This window comes from Podarcis tiliguerta, assembly GCF_965153285.1.
Source record: "Podarcis tiliguerta genome assembly, chromosome: 6".
NCBI lineage: Eukaryota > Metazoa > Chordata > Lepidosauria > Squamata > Lacertidae > Podarcis > Podarcis tiliguerta.
The window spans coordinates 20,773,354-20,788,944 of NC_139539.1; the positions used below are offsets into that span (position 1 = coordinate 20,773,354).

The 15,591-nt window shown below is 44.8% G+C and overlaps 1 protein-coding gene across 4 annotated transcripts in view; it reads left to right on the top strand.

Annotated features, from left to right (window-relative positions):
- The first annotated feature begins 821 nt into the window (after window positions 1-821).
- Window positions 822-15,591, top strand: part of SULF2 (sulfatase 2) — a 265,789-nt gene continuing 251,019 nt past the window's right edge. Inside the window, exon 1 of one of the 4 annotated variants that reach the window (XM_083446839.1) lies at window positions 822-1,066. The gene's annotated coding sequence lies outside the window, so the exon portion shown is untranslated. Of the gene's footprint in view, window positions 1,428-15,591 lie in introns of all 4 variants that reach the window. The other 3 variants (XM_083446841.1, XM_083446838.1, XM_083446840.1) reach the window with 3 other exon arrangements.

Genomic DNA, 15,591 nt, shown 5'->3' on the forward strand with positions numbered 1-15,591 from the left:
CTGTGCGGATGTTATTGGCCCAGAGAAGATGGAAAGAAGATAAAGTCCCGAGAACGGCAGATTAAATTGATGGATTACGCCGAAATGGCAAAAATGACCGGAAGAATCGGAAATCAGGAAGACCAAAATTTTAATAAGGAATTGGGGGGGGGGTTATAATTTATCTTAAACATCATTGTAAACAGTTACAATCGTTAGTTGGATTGGAGTAACACTTGTAGTTCAATGGTGAATTTTGGATATAATTGAGATGTAAAAGATTTGGATTTTTATAAAAGATGCAGGAGAAGTCCAGGAGATTCTATGGAATCTTGTTTTTATGACGTGTGTTGGCTATGTGATTGTAAAACTTTAAATTGAAAAACCAAATAAATAAATTTACAAAAATAAAATAAAATAAATAAACATCCGGGTGCTGCACTTGTTGTGGGTGACAATTCCCAGTCACCCACAACAACCCAGTTCAGTGCCCAGCAATCCCCTGCAACCCACAAGGTCCGGAATTCTTGGAGGGGAAGAATGTGCTTTGAGGTCAGACGTGCAAGAAACGCACATGCAGCTGGACAACGAAAAGGGCTGATAAAACAGGCGCTGGATATCCGTGACTGGCTTGCCTTCTCGTTAGGTGTGGGGGTTTTTTGCTAATTTTAAACTGCTGCTGAGCGCGTGAGGAAAAGGCTATATATATTAGGATCTGGACCGTGGCAGGAAGAAGAGGCACAACAGTTCCCTCTCCTTTCCCCGTTTGGCAAAACCTGCGACCCCGAAGCTCCAAACCCACGCGGTTTGGGGCAGGGGTTGGGGGGCTGGGAGAGCAGGCTGGACTTAGCAGGTGGATACAAAAGTTGGGAAGAAGGGGGAGGAGGGCGCGAAACGTGACTGTGCTCAGCGAGTCCGGCATCTGCAGATAATCCCGCTTCTCCCGGCGTCCCTCCCTCCCCACCCCCGTTGATTGGATGGGTCCGCGGGGCGACGGCGTGGGGGGGGGGGGCGGAGAGGGAGTCGGACGTGGAGGCCCCTCTGCAGCCCCGGAGGAAAGGAGGCGCTTTGCAACAGATGGTTCAAGGTATTCTCTCCTCCGGCGCGTCCCGCGCGCGCTCTCTGGCTGGCTGGCTGGCCGGGAGCCTCCCGCGCAGCGCAGGCCGGCAGGGAGGGCGGGAGCGAGTCCAAGAAGCAGCTGTGTGGTCCTGCAGGGCGCGAGTGCCGCTTCGCATTGCCTTGCCCGCGCCTCGGCTCGCGCGGACCTTCGCCTCGGGCTGAGGGGACGCCCATGCCGCTCGCTCGGGCTCTGTTGCCGGGCCAAGCGCCGCCGGCCCCGCCTCCGTCTCCGCTCGCGTCCACTTAAGTCGGCGAGTCCAACAAGCGCCGCCTTGGCCCGGCTGCGAGAGGCACTCGCCCGCTCGCCGGCGGGGAGGGGGCCGCCTGAGGTAAGTTAATTGGCTCGGCTGGATGGGAGGAAACCCCGCGCCCTCGCTGCCGCTGTCTGGTCCTCGCTTCGGAAATATGACCTTGTTTCTGCGCTTGAGGCACCGAGGCCGGGATAGGCGCGCTGCTGCTGCTGCTGCCTTCTCTCACAGTGGGGTGAGAGAAGGCCAGATCTTCGCTTCCCGCCTCTCGGCACGCTGTGGTGTCTTTTTAGACGAGGTTCAGGAGAAATGCTGAGAAAGACCTGGCTTTTCCTGGCCAGCTCTCCTCCAGGCAGGTTCCCCTTCGAGGTCTTGTTGTTGTTGTTTAGTCGTTTAGTCGTGTCCGACTCTTCGTGACCCCATGGACCAGAGCACGCCAGGCACTCCTGTCTTCCACTGCCTCCCACAGTTTGGTCAAACTCATGTTAGTAGCTTCAGAACACTGTCCAACCATCTCGTCCTCTGTTGTCCCCTTCTCCTTGTGCCCTCCATCTTTCCCAACATCAGGGTCTTTTCCAGGGAGTCTTCTCTTCTCATGAGGTGGCCAAAGTATTGGAGCCTCAGCTTCACGATCTGTCCTTCCAGTGAGCACTCAGGGCTGATTTCCTTAAGAATGGATGCGTTTGATCTTCTTGCAGTCCATGGGACTCTCAAGAGTCTCCTCCAGCACCATAATTCAAAAGCATTAATTCTTTGGCGATCAGCCTTCTTTACGGTCCAGCTCTCACTTCCATACATCACTACTGGGAAAACCATGGCTTTAACTATACAGACCTTTGTTGGCAAGGTGATGTCTCTGCTTTTTAAGAGGCTGTCTAGGTTTATTATCGCTTTTCTCCCAAGAAGCAGGCGTCTTTTATTCTCGTGACTGCTGTCACCATCTGAAGTGATCATGGAACCCAAGAAAGTAAAAACTCTCACAGCCTCTATTTCTTCCCCTTCTATTTGCCAGTAGGTGATGGACCCAGTGGCCATGATCTTTGTTTTTTTGATGTTGAGCTTCAACATGTTGAGCTTCAACATGATGTTGCACTCTCCTCTTTCACCCTCATTAAAAGGTTCTTTAATTCCTCCTGACTTTCTGCCATCAAGGTTGTGTCATCTGCATATCTGAGGTTGTTGATATTTCTTCCGGCAATCTTAATTCCGGCTTGGGATTCATCCAGCCCAGCCTTTCGCATGATGAATTCTGCATATAAGTTAAGTAAGCAGGGAGACAATATACAGCCTTCGAGGTCTTAAGCAGCAAAAATCCACCAATGCTTCCTCAGAAGTCAGACCCATTGCTTTCCATCTTCCTCTCCAGTCAGGAGAATATAGGATTGCAGCCTTGATTGACACTGCTCCCCAGCTGTTGTATTGTAGGCAGGTCTCCACCCTCCTCATTGTCTTATTAATGTGAGGGACATTTGAATTAATATTAAAAAAGAGATGCAGAAGCCCATGCAGAGTGGTTTTTGCCTGCCTCCTGTCGTGTCAGTATTTGGCAGGTTTGAATCCTGGTTGCAGCCTGTATACCATATCTTTTGAGATGTTGTTCTGTCACAATCTATTGATACTTGTATATATGCTAATCCAGAATGCGGCAGCTAGACTGGTGACTGGGAGCGGCCGCCGAGACCATATAACACCGGTCTTGAAAGACCTACATTGGCTCCCAGTACGTTTCCGAGCACAATTCAAAGTGTTGGTGCTGACCTTTAAAGCCCTAAATGGCCTCGGTCCAGTATATCTGAAGGAGCGTCTCCACCCCCATCGTTCTGCCCGGACACTGAGGTCCAGCTCCGAGGGCCTTCTGGCGGTTCCCTCACTGCGAGAGGCCAAGTTACAGGGAACCAGGCAGAGGGCCTTCTCAGTAGTGGCGCCCGCCCTGTGGAACACCCTCCCATCAGATGTCAAAGCGATAAACAATTCAGAAGACATCTGAAGGCAGCCCTGTTCAGGAAGTTTTTAATATGTGACATTTTAGTGTATTTTTCATCTTTGTTGGAAGCCGCCCAGAGTGGCTGGGGAAACCCAGCCAGATGGGCGGGATACAAATAATAAATTATTATTATTATTATTATTATTATTGACTGCATCAACAGGTGCAGGTAAATCCATTGCGACTGTGGTTGTTCCCTGTGAGCTGCCACTAAGCATTGGGGTGGGGGAACCCAGTGTGCTCAAGACAGAGAAATGGCTTTCACCCAGCAGGGATTGAAAAGCATTGACCCAGCACACAGGCTAGTTTCATATCTCCTCCAAGGTTGTTGAATGGATTTGCCTTATGATAAGGTAATTTTAGCCGGTGGTGATTAAGGGTACATTGTGAGCATCAGGTTTGTCCAGCTAACCTGAGTTGCATCCTAGTGTGTTGTATGGAGTCAAGACATTGAGCATGTCAATATGACACTGTTCCACCAAGTCAATAAACCTATGGGTTCCCACAGATCTGGGTGTGATTAAAGGCCTGTTTGGACATGCATGTGCATCACCTGATGACTGCAACATCAAGAAGTGATGCAAAAGTGGGAAGGAGCCACCCAGATCAAAACATCAAAGACAAAACATCCATATCACTTCTTCATAAACTGTTTCACTGCAGTTGGTTCACACATTTCAGTTGAGAATTATCAGTTGTGGAATTACAAAGTGGAACAGATGAATGTGTGGCACACCTACGAAATGTTTGTTATTTCTATTAATTTTGTTTTGTTTTTGTTTCAATATATACAATTTTCTACTCCAGGTGCATAAAGCAATGTACACTTATGGTAAGAATCACATAGAATTGTAGAGTTAGAAGGGTCTTCTTGCCCAACCCTTTGTTGAGGCAGATAATTCACTGCTGTATCCAGCCCCTCTTTTAAAAACACTGATGAAGGTTTGTCCACCATCTTCCTGTGCAGTTTGTCTAAAAACATGCATAAAACCGAAATACTAAAGAAAGTAAAAAAAACAAAATATGAGTTAAGCATCCTTGGTTCACAGCCTGACAATGCAAAGCTATGCAGGTATACTCAAAAGTAAATCCCAAACAGTACAATAGGACTTATTTCTCAGGTAAGCCTGAATTTCTTGGACACAGCATACTGTCATGAACATCCAAGTATTCTGAGACTTTTGTGTGAAGAACAAGCAATGGGGGAGGGATAAAAGTACACTTCGCCACATGTGTTTGCAGAATGTATTTAGTAGGGCTTTTTATGTTCAGCATTTCTGTTGAGTTGTTGTATATGACCTATAGGAACAATATGGAATTCCTTTATTAGAATAGAACTGAAGGATCTCTTGTACTCTTGTACTGATTGGGATATTCCAGTGCATCTACAGTGGCAGAGCTTTCCTGCGTTTTCCAATGTACATCCTATCTATATCACTAGTCTCTTATCCTATACACATCCCATAAAATTCAGCAGGACTTAACTCTCAGTACACATACATTGGATTGCACTGCTAAACCCCAGAGTAAAGCGGAGGGTGCGGGACTTGCCAAGGAATTGTTCTGCATATAGAAATACACTGAAAAAATTTCTTGCATGCTTTGTTTGGTGTGAAGCCATGGGTGGAGAACTGTGATTGACAGCTGTGTTGGCTCACCCCCTCTAACAACTTGCGCTTTCCACCTGTTCCAGGGAATTAACACCAGATAGAGAAATCCACCGCTACAGAGTCCAGTTGCTAGTACTGTACAAGAATAAGTCCCTTAAAGAGAGAGAGAGAGAGAGAGAAAGTGGAATTGAAACATTGTTTTTCACCCTTGCTGTGTACATTGTTCCACTGACATATTTAAAGACAAAGCAAACAACTTATAAAGTGCAACATTTAATCCTTTTAGTCACTTCCTGGGCCAGGAGGCTACATTTTAAAGTAGTCCAAGCTGGAAGTCACAAGTGATCTAGGAATATGACCTAAGATAATGAGCATGCATATTTGGCTGAGTCAGCCTGTGCTTCCTTGCCAGGGTAGATAGTGGGTTGATGGTTTCAGGGTTACAGACTTGGGTATCTCATTGTGTAACTAGAAATGATACTTCTCCAGGATGTCATCATTTTTCAGGCAATGTGTAAACAAGCCTGTGAATTACATCAGGCCGTTGCACATGGCTGAATCTGAAGTACTATTTTAATGTGTTACTTAAAACATTTCTGTACTGCCCTTCAGTCCAGGATTTTTGTGATGATTTGCAGTTGCTAAAAAGGACAATTAAAACTGTAAAAAAACAAACAAACCACCAATTGTAGCAGGAATGGGGAATTTTAAGCCTGAAAAAAGTAAAAGGAGGTTACGTCATGCCAGATTTGAGTGGGGTCTGGGCAAGTTTCTCTGGTGACCTTCCATCACTACTGTAGTGGCTAATGCATCCCCCTGGCAAACTTACCGATAAGCAGTAGGTGTCAGTACTCTAAAAAATTAATAATAATCCATTACCCAGCATTGATAGGAGAAGTGCAGAGCTGAATTCCTGCAGTTGCTACCATCTTGAGTTGCCCTGCAATGCTTCTGGATCCTGATGTAGCATGATTGGTGGCAGAGCCCAGAAGCATGGTTGGAAAATAAGGTGGCAGCTGCAGCCACCTGGCTTGGCTTCCTTTTAGCACTGGGCCATTTAAGAAGTTTTTACAGCACACACCCAGACACACACACTGGAAGACAGTGCCTACCCCAGAGGCACTGAGGTAGCACTATTCCTCTCAGATTGGACTTTATCTGGACTGGGGATATGGAGATATTTTTCTTTCTTTTATCTATGTTGCCACAAGCCTCTGGGTTGGGACCAGTGTTATTTCACTCATACAGAAAGCTTCCACGCCAGTGCCTGCCAGCTGCCACTAGAAACAAGTGGCACCAATTTGGAAATGCTTCCCAGATTTGAAAAGCACATGGTGTAAGGACTTCTAAATGTTGCCTCCCTCTTCTTGGATTGCTGCCACGTGGAAGCACTTTTTAGAAGCTTCCATATGTTTGAAGCCAGCCATCAGAGCTGTAGGATGTCCTGAAGTGGGTTGAATAATCTGGGGGAAGCTTTCATCCCTTTTAATGTTCTCTGCGGTTCAGAATGTCATATATTCTTTCATTATGTCGCAGAGAAATTGTGAGGTCTCCTCCTACTTAACATTTGGTAACAGTACTGGGTTGTATACAACACAGAGCATCGAAGTGATGCATCTCTGACCCAGAGAACTTGCTATCTAGTTTCCGCCAAGGGTGGGGAAGGAGGGAACTGGGGAAGGGAGGAATGGGGAAAGAGGTTGGAAATTGCCAGGGAATAGTAGGGGTGTGGAGAGAAACTTCATTAAAGCAATAAAAGTGAGTGCAAAGTGGTTCAGTGATTATTTGGTTGAAGATATTGGACTAATACAGAATGGGAGGAGGAACTTGATACATGGTGGCAGGCTTTTACAGACACAGTGCTGTGGTCTGTATGCCAACCACAGATTAAAAATGAGTGGGGAACATTCCCCCTCAGGCCGGCATTTGTGGGCAACAGGTAGGTGGAGCCAGAGTCAGAAACTAGTCTTTGTGCCATTGACAATTTTCTACACACACTCACACCCCTCTCTATCCTCTATACATTATCAAACACATTTCAGCTATGCAGAATTACTAGATGAGCAAAACAGGGTGGGAGAGGAGGGTGTCTTGGGGAGAGTTCCAAGGGCCAAAGAGAGAACCCTGGAGGGTCACATTTAACCCCTAGTGCCTGAGGTTCTCCACGATCTGTGCTCCTCCTCCACTCTTGCTGCTGCTCCCAAGCCATGGACAAAACAAGGCATTGGTGCAACAAGGCTTTTCATGTCATCTGAACCCAGGCTTGTCATTGGTTTCTTCCAAACAAACCATGAATGGTCACCAAGGTTTGCTTCATACTTATGGTTTATTTGGAGATAAGAAGCCACAAACTTCAGAGAACTATGGTGCGTTACATCAGTGGTGCAGCAAGAACGGGGAAGGTGTGCCATGGGTGCTTTTGAGCTGCATGTCCTAGCATGCTGTCCATCCAGTACAACCCTTTCCTGTGGCCTATGTTACTCCAGATTTTTTGCCCTCATCTACTTCAAAGATCTCTTCCTTAAAAGTGCTTTGTCTCTTTTATGCTTACGATTCATTTGCAGAACATCAAAATGATGCCGCTTTTCTCGTGTCTTTCAAATCCCTCTTCAAAAACCATGTCTTCTGTGGCTTAACCCCCTTACTAGCCTGATATGTGTTAGGCATACCTTATCTCATAGAAAGCAGTGCACCAAAACCCACTGGGCTTAATCTCTTAGTTCACACACCCAACTGAATTTAATTCATTGCATTTACCACCTTCAGTTGTGTTGTGTTGTGTTTAAATTTATACCACAGTCAACTTGAGTCAAGGACCAGACTTGTTTTGTCTTAGGCTGTTCAGTGTTGATATTAATACACCACATTCTGAAGTTAACACATGCTTGTTTTCTCCTGCTCTGAAGGGCAGGATTCAAACCTGTGGCTGCAATTTACAAGAAAAGAGATTCCGCCTAAACATAACGGAAAAACTTTCTGACAGTAAGAGCTGTTCGGCAGTGGAACAGACTCCCACAAGAGGTGGTGGACTCCCTTTGGAGGTTATTTCATCAGAGGATAGGTGGTCCTCTGTCTTGGATGCTGAGATTCCTGCATTGCAGGGGATTGGACTAGATCATGGGTAGGCAAACTAAGGCCTGGGGGCCGGATCCGGCCCAATCGCCTTCTAAATCCAGCCTGCGGATGGTCCGGGAATCAGCATGTTTTTACCTGAGTAGAATGTGTCCTTTTATTTAAAATGCATCTCTTGGTTATTTGTGGGGCATAGGAATTCATTCATCCCCCCCCCCCCCCACAAAATATAGTCCGCCCCCCCCACAAGGTCTGAGGGACAGTGGACCAGCCCCCTGCTGAAAATGTTTGCTGACCCCTGGACTAGATGACCCTTGGGTCCCTTCCAAACCTATGATTCTGTGATTAACTATGATTAGACAACTTCACCTGTGCACAAGCTGTGTGTTTGTGCATGCCGCCCAAACTCTCATGCTTTGCTTATTTGAGGGGATGGGTGGGAGATGTGAACCACAGAGCATCTGGCTTAGTATTACATCTGGACTGGTGCTTGCAGTGTGTTTGTCTCCAGACAAGCCACCATCTGAAGCCAAGGTGTGTTGCATGCGTGAAAGCTACTTGATCCATTTAAATTATGGTTAATGACTTCACATTGCATCTGAATGTGATCATATGGGGAGTGGCCAGGGGTGATGGGGATTGTAGCCCAGCCATAGGTTCCCCACCACAATATCATCCGTAATATATGCAGAGCTCCAACCTGTATTCATCTCATCTTCTGGGGTATTCCAGAAAATAAACAGTGACATAGAAAGCCTTGTAAAAATGTACGGCTTAGAGACAGAATAGCTTGTAGATCAGAGACATGCAAGGTCCCATTGTATGTTACGTGTATTTACTGTAGTCTCTGCCTCTTATCCTGTTTCTGATCTGTCAGTGGTAGGCAAGCTTTTAATCCTACGTAGCAACAAAAGTGTTTCAATCACTTTTAGGATTATGATACATTTTTGTGCAGAGTGGAATCAGTAAATATTGCACTTTGTAGTAGACTCCTGGATTGCTTTTCTTTTAATTCTTGCTTTGCTGCTGTCTTGTTCCTCTGTAAAATTCAGGGACTGAGCAATTCTTTGCTTGTGGAATATTAAGAGGCCTCTCAAAATGCAGATGAGCTTTTGCATTGCACTATGTAATAGGCAGATTGTTGTTGTGCTTTCATTAGACTGTGACTAAGAATCCTCTTATTACTTTCAGATCTCCATATCTCACTGTGCCAGGTGCACACTATGTGCAGCTTGAGGTTCTGTTGTTCAGAAGATGCTTTTTGTTTCTGGAGACTTGTTAAGGTGAAGAAAAGTGAGACATTATTTTGCATATAGGCTAAATTGCGGGGAGGGGAGATAATAAAAAACTTATATAAAACAAGAATGGTTACCCACTGGCGTGCTAACTTCCTTTGGCTAGAACTTTAGTGTTGGTTGTTTGAAAACAGCTGTTCAAATGAACTTTTCTTGCCACATGGTTCCTTGTAAGCTGGTCTGTAAATCTGTACCGGAAAATTGCAAAGTGTAACCTACGTGACAAAAATAATGACTCCACTGAAACTGTAATCCGCATGGATTTTTACAGGCGAAGAATATACTTGGAAATATAATACATGGATACAAAATATGCAAATAGAAATCTAAATGCATTAATCTTCTCCCACTGTCAAGTTGTCAGTTGCAACCCAAAGCAGAAGGTGGGGAAACACTGATGGAGCAACTGTAGTTCCTCAGAGTGAACTTTCCACTGCCAGGATACCTCGATCTGAACATCCTCAGCAAGTGTGTGGCACCCTCAGTCAAGCTGCTGCTACACTGAGCTTCTCCTTCTTTCTTTCCCCATTCTTTTAACATTTCAGTTTGAAATCTGCCTGTCTTTGGCACAGTGGGCATCTGACCTTCACACTTTGCTTCCTCTGCTTGCCACTGGTGCATCCTCTGCCTTCTGGTGGAATATGCCAGCTGTAACCTTGGAACACTTTTCTGTCCCAGCTTGCTGCCTCTGCACTGATACCAGGCCCGGTAATGGTGTGCACCTTACATGATTAGGTGGCAGTGTCTGCTGCTAGTAAAGGTGTATGTCCATTAATACCAGTTAATGCTTTAGGTAAGGGTGTTTTGCTGCCACAAACACAAGCACAATATAGATTTGCTAAGCCTAAAGGGACTGAAGGAGCCCCCCACCTCTCTTTAATGTAAAGAAGCCTCACTGAATCAAGTTTGAAAATGTGTGCACTACAGGAAATGTTTTAACAGATTTGCTCCAGGTTGAGAAAAAACACACACTAAATGGTAACACAAACACTTTGCAAAATACTCTTCAGTGTCAGCTATGTATTCTTATCCTTCTTGTTGAAGGAAAAAATATATTGAATGAATTAAGTTTGTATCATACAACCAGATACGTTGTGCTTTTGGAGGTTGGTTTGTCGCCAGCATATTTTCTTCAGAGAAATCCCTAGTTACTTGTGCTGTTTTGCTCCTAAAGTGAAGTGGTGATGCACAAGAACCACATCTTTTTGGAAAACAACAGCAAAGAGTCTTACAGCACCTAAAAGAACAACAAATTTATTGTGACTTTTGTAAACTACAATCTGCTTCATCAGATTCATGAAAAGTTATCCTGAGTTACAGGTACACATGGTTTTGCAAGGGGGAGAACAGTTAGCAGTGAGGTCAGAGGAAAATGAAACAGAGAAAAGCACAGTGATGATTATGTAATAATTAATTACACTCTCTGACCTGCAACTCCAAGCTGGGCTTTTATGTGTTGAACACCTGCGTGAAATAACCTCTGAATCAGGTGTGGGGAACCTTTGGCCCTCCAGATGTCCTCCCTGGATTCCATTAATGTGCTCCTCTCCACAAGAGGGAGGAGGGCTGGCAAGAATCCTGCTTCCCCATCCAGAGCAGATGTATCTTGAGAGAGAGAGGCACACACCTCCTCCAGCCTATGTTTCCTGGTCTCACCTCCACCCCCATGTCTTCCTCTTCTTCTCCAACCCACATCCATCTCTGCCTGCCACTCCATGCCTGAACCTGTTAACGCATCTGGACTCACAGCCATTTGCATCACAATCACCTGCTAAATGTCATCTCCCACCTCCATCAATTTAGCAGAGTTTTCCATGCAAACCTGGATGGAAACTGCTACTAAAAAAAAACCACACCTCCATTTAAACAGGTTAAACATTTTAACATGCAAACATTCCTAAAACAAGAAGGGATGGGTAACTGATTCTTCTGCTAAAATGGATCCCCTCTAATCATTTTAGCAGGGTATTCCATGCAGAGCTGTATGGAAACCCCTGTTCACATGATGGGGAAATTCAATTCTGAGTGTGAGTGGGAATTTTGATGTATACCCCTCCTTCATTAAGAAAGGGGTATGCATCATAATTTTCTACTAAAAGAGCGATTCCTCCATCTTTTTTTGCAGGGGATTCCATGGAAGCCCCTTCTAAAATGAAGGGGGAAACCCCTCTTTTTTGGGAGTTCGTTGTCAGGTGCTTTGAAGTCCCAGCTTAAGAACCTTACACACAATATCCTTGTGTCATCATGAGACTGACAGATCAAATGTGTCCCACAAGGTCAGTCCAGATAAAGATGTTTCCATGGAGCCAAAATGGTTCACTGCTCATGCTCCAAGGAGAGTGGGACGTTGCTGAGGTCTAAGGGGAGTTGGTGGGATGGGTGGGGTTGGTAAAGAGATGGGGGGAGCATGAAGAGGAACACGAGCAGGGGTGCAGTTGCTAGCAAGGCTGGATTGGCTTGAAGCACTATCACTTAATATAGCAACAACTGGAGATTCATTGAGGTCCTAACTTCTAGCACCAGGTGAGATGGTTCAGGAAAGACACTGTATTCCTTTAGGCTTCCTGTGGCACATGTATGTCTTGATTTGAGAGCTGTATAATAGTTTGCAGCTTGTACAAAATGAGTATTTTATTTTTATGACTCACTTTTCTTCCTCTTCAGAACTCAAAGTGGTTAACACATTCTTTTAAACCAATAGGTAAAAGGTAAAACACCCCTGACAGTTAAGACCAGTCGTGAACTACTCTGGTGTTGCAGTGCTCATCTCGCTTTACTGGCTGAGGGAACCAACATTTGTCAGCAGACAGTTTTTCCCGGTCATGTGGCCAGCATGACTGGCGAAACCAGAGCAGCACACGGAACCGCTGTTTACCTTCCCGCCAGATTTATCTACTTGCACTTTGACGTGTTTTCGAACTGCTAGGTTGGCAGGAGCTGGGACCTAGCAATGGGAACTCACCCTGTTAAACTAATAGAAGAAGAATAAAATACATTGAAGCAAACAGCAGGCACAAAATACAAATACCAGTCAAGAAACCTTCCTCATCTCAGTAACACTAGTAATTTCTAGCTGTACCTTTCAAATGCTCCGTGCATTCCTGCATGGCAGAATTCAAATAGTGATAGGACCAAATAGTGAAGGTCATCCCAATGTCTCGGCATCATAACTGAGAAGGCACCTCTTCACCTACATCTCAGTCCATATGGGGACAGCAGAGCAAATGATCTTACCAGAAGCTTCCACCACTTCATCTCCTTGCTTTTCTGGCAGCACGGCAGGCCCATGGGATTCTGCTGCCTGAGGCAGCTGCCTTAGTCTGCCTCATGGACAGGCTGGGCCTGCATTGGAAGGTGCTTTGTACCAAGTCAGCTCATTGGTGCATCTAGTCATTATTGTCAACACTAATTTGCAGTAGAGTCTCCAGGGTTTCAGGCAGGAGTCCTTCCCAGTCCTACCTGGAGATGTCAGGGGTTGATTGTGGACCTTTTCTATGCAGAGTTTGTGCTCTGCTACTGAGCTGTGGTCTTTTCCCATTCTTTTACGTCTTTACTATATTAGCTTGTGTACTGAGTTTCATTGTGTGACCCTGATCCTCTAACTTGGAACCGGTTTCACAAATGGAAGGTTTCTTCTCCATAACTTGTGGCAGGATTTGTTTGTTTCACTTAAATCCTTCCTCCAGATTACTGAGAATGGTGTACACATAGTTCTCAGGTGGTTTCCTATCCAGGCAGCTAACATGGCCAGATCTGCTTGGCTTAGGCAGTTGTAACATCTTGTGCCTTCACGCCATTATCCAGGCCTGTGTAAATCAGAGACGTGGTGTGATATTAATGGATCTAAAGTAGCAGCATCAGCAATATTAACTAATTTCCTCATTTGCATCTGAGGCATTTGTTTGGTAAAAGGATCATTAAGCATATGCAAACATTCCACGCACTGCGTAAGTTCTTCAGGCTCTGGCAAATGATGAATGGGAAAATTAGAGGTTGCAGGAAAATGTAAATATCATCCTTTGTAAACCTGTCCCCTGGCAAGAATGAAATATTCTCCCTTTGAGCAATGAAGCATTCGTTATATTCTTTTCACATCAGTGAAGAATGCCCAAGACTATTTTACATACTTGATTTGTCCCTTTTACCTTTTTTTTCCTGAGCACTCCTGTTGAATTGGGATTTGTCTTGGTTTTGTTGAACAAGCGCTCCAGCACTGTGCTGCAGAAAGAAGTGCCATAACTCCAATTAACTCCCATGCTATAATCTCTTGAACAATTCTGGACCCGTCTCTTCATGTTTTTCATATTAACAGCCATGGGTCATTTGCCAAATGTTTGGTTAAATAATTGCACAGTGGATTAAACTGCAAGCTCACATCATGGTTGCTATTAAATAATTTATGTGTAACAGCAAACCTACCTGAGGAAAACTGGGGTCATTGGGCAATCCAATTAAATCTTAGCTCCAATGGGAAAAGCTTCCCTCCAGTTCTCACTTGAGATAAAAGGATCTGCAACAGATCACAACATTCAGCAAGACTACATTTTCATTTACTGGCTTTCTCTCTGTGGAATAACTGCTTAAGGTCAGTGAAATCACTGTGTTTTATCAAGAACCAGATTTGTCCATACATTGTGAGAACAACCCAGACAACTTCATAGGACTGGTGGTATAAAAACTCTGTCTTTTATGGTGCGGACAGTGTTGCCAGATCTGGCAGAGTGTCAGAAAACATATGAACATGTACACATGTCTTACATGTGGGAAAGCTAACTTTTAAGGAATGTTTCCTGGAGAATGCAGTATGCACAAAGGTGGAATAACGTTAGCTTGGATAACCTATGAGCCTAGGGCTTGCCGATTGGAAGGTCAGCGGTTCAAATCCCCGGGACGGGGTGAGCTCCCATTGCTCGGTCCCAGCTCCTGCCAACCTAGCAGTTTGAAAGCACGCCAAAGTGCAAGCAGATAAATAGGTACCGCTCCGGTGGGAAGGTAAACGGCTTTTCTGTGTGCTGCTCTGGTTTCACCAGAAGCTGGCTTTGTCATGCTGGCCGGAAAAACTGTCTGCAGACAAATGCCGGCTCCCTTGGCCAGTAAAGTGAGATGAGCACCTCAACCCCAGAGTCGTTCATGACTGGACTTAACTGTCAGGGGCCCTTTACCTTTTAGTATTACTGAGCCACTTTTAGGGAGCTGACAATAATCACACTGTTGCAGAAATTCAGGTGTTTATTTATAAAAAGATTTAAAGGCAATAATAAGCCAGTATGAAATTATTTGGAAGAAACAAAATGGCTTTGTGGTCACTACAGAATAGAAAGGGATAATAATGCATGTATTACCTTGACCAAACTTAGTTACTAAAGCAGAGATAGAGCTTTCCTTCTTGAGCAAGTAACAGTTTGGGACAGGAGTGTGTGAGATATATTGGGACTATTGTGCAGGGGGAAATGGGTAATCCATTCATGCCGTGATATTGACAGGGAACAGGACTGTCATTGTTTGCTTAAAAAGAAGTGAAAGAAACAAATGCAAAACAATGTTTTGATGTAACCTCAAATGTGAACAAATTTCATTACTTTTCAGAAACCTCATTTGCCACAGACTGTATCTGCTCCAAGATGCTTGTTAAAATGGCTTTGCAATAGTGAGGGGACTGTAGATGATTACTTTGCAAAAGCATTATGAATCAGTGGTAGAGCACTTGTGGGGGGAGGATTCCCCTCCCCAAGTGTTCTCCAAAGATGCACTTGAAAATGCTAACTTAATTCCAAATCAAGTTGAGAGGAGTGTGCTCATCACTGAGCCGAAGTGTTCGGGCGGGTGATTGATGGGTGCAGGCAGTGCTTTGACACCTCAATATTGCATGTGGCTAGCAGAATTGCACGGCACCAAATCAGCCAAGAGTAGTCCTGTTCTGGCTTGATCTGAACAGACTTTTACCGTATGAAAATACTTAACTGTGATTACTGTCTCGATGTCTGCTTGATGGTTGGGTGTCCATCCTGTGCGCATACCACTCTCGGGTTTATTTTTGAGCTTCTTCCACCAGACACTAATTAATGGGAAGGCTTTTCATATTGTGGTTCCCAAGTTACTATATTCCTTTAGCGAACTCTCATTATTTGTTTCCATTAAGACAGAATACAAAATGCACTCAGCATTCGAGAATCCTGTGTACTTTTGTCATTTTGACACTTTCTCTGTTTCATTTACTTGGTCCCTTCATTTGGTCAGTTCTGAATAGGACTCTGGCAGATTTAGAACCATGTGCTTTTATTACA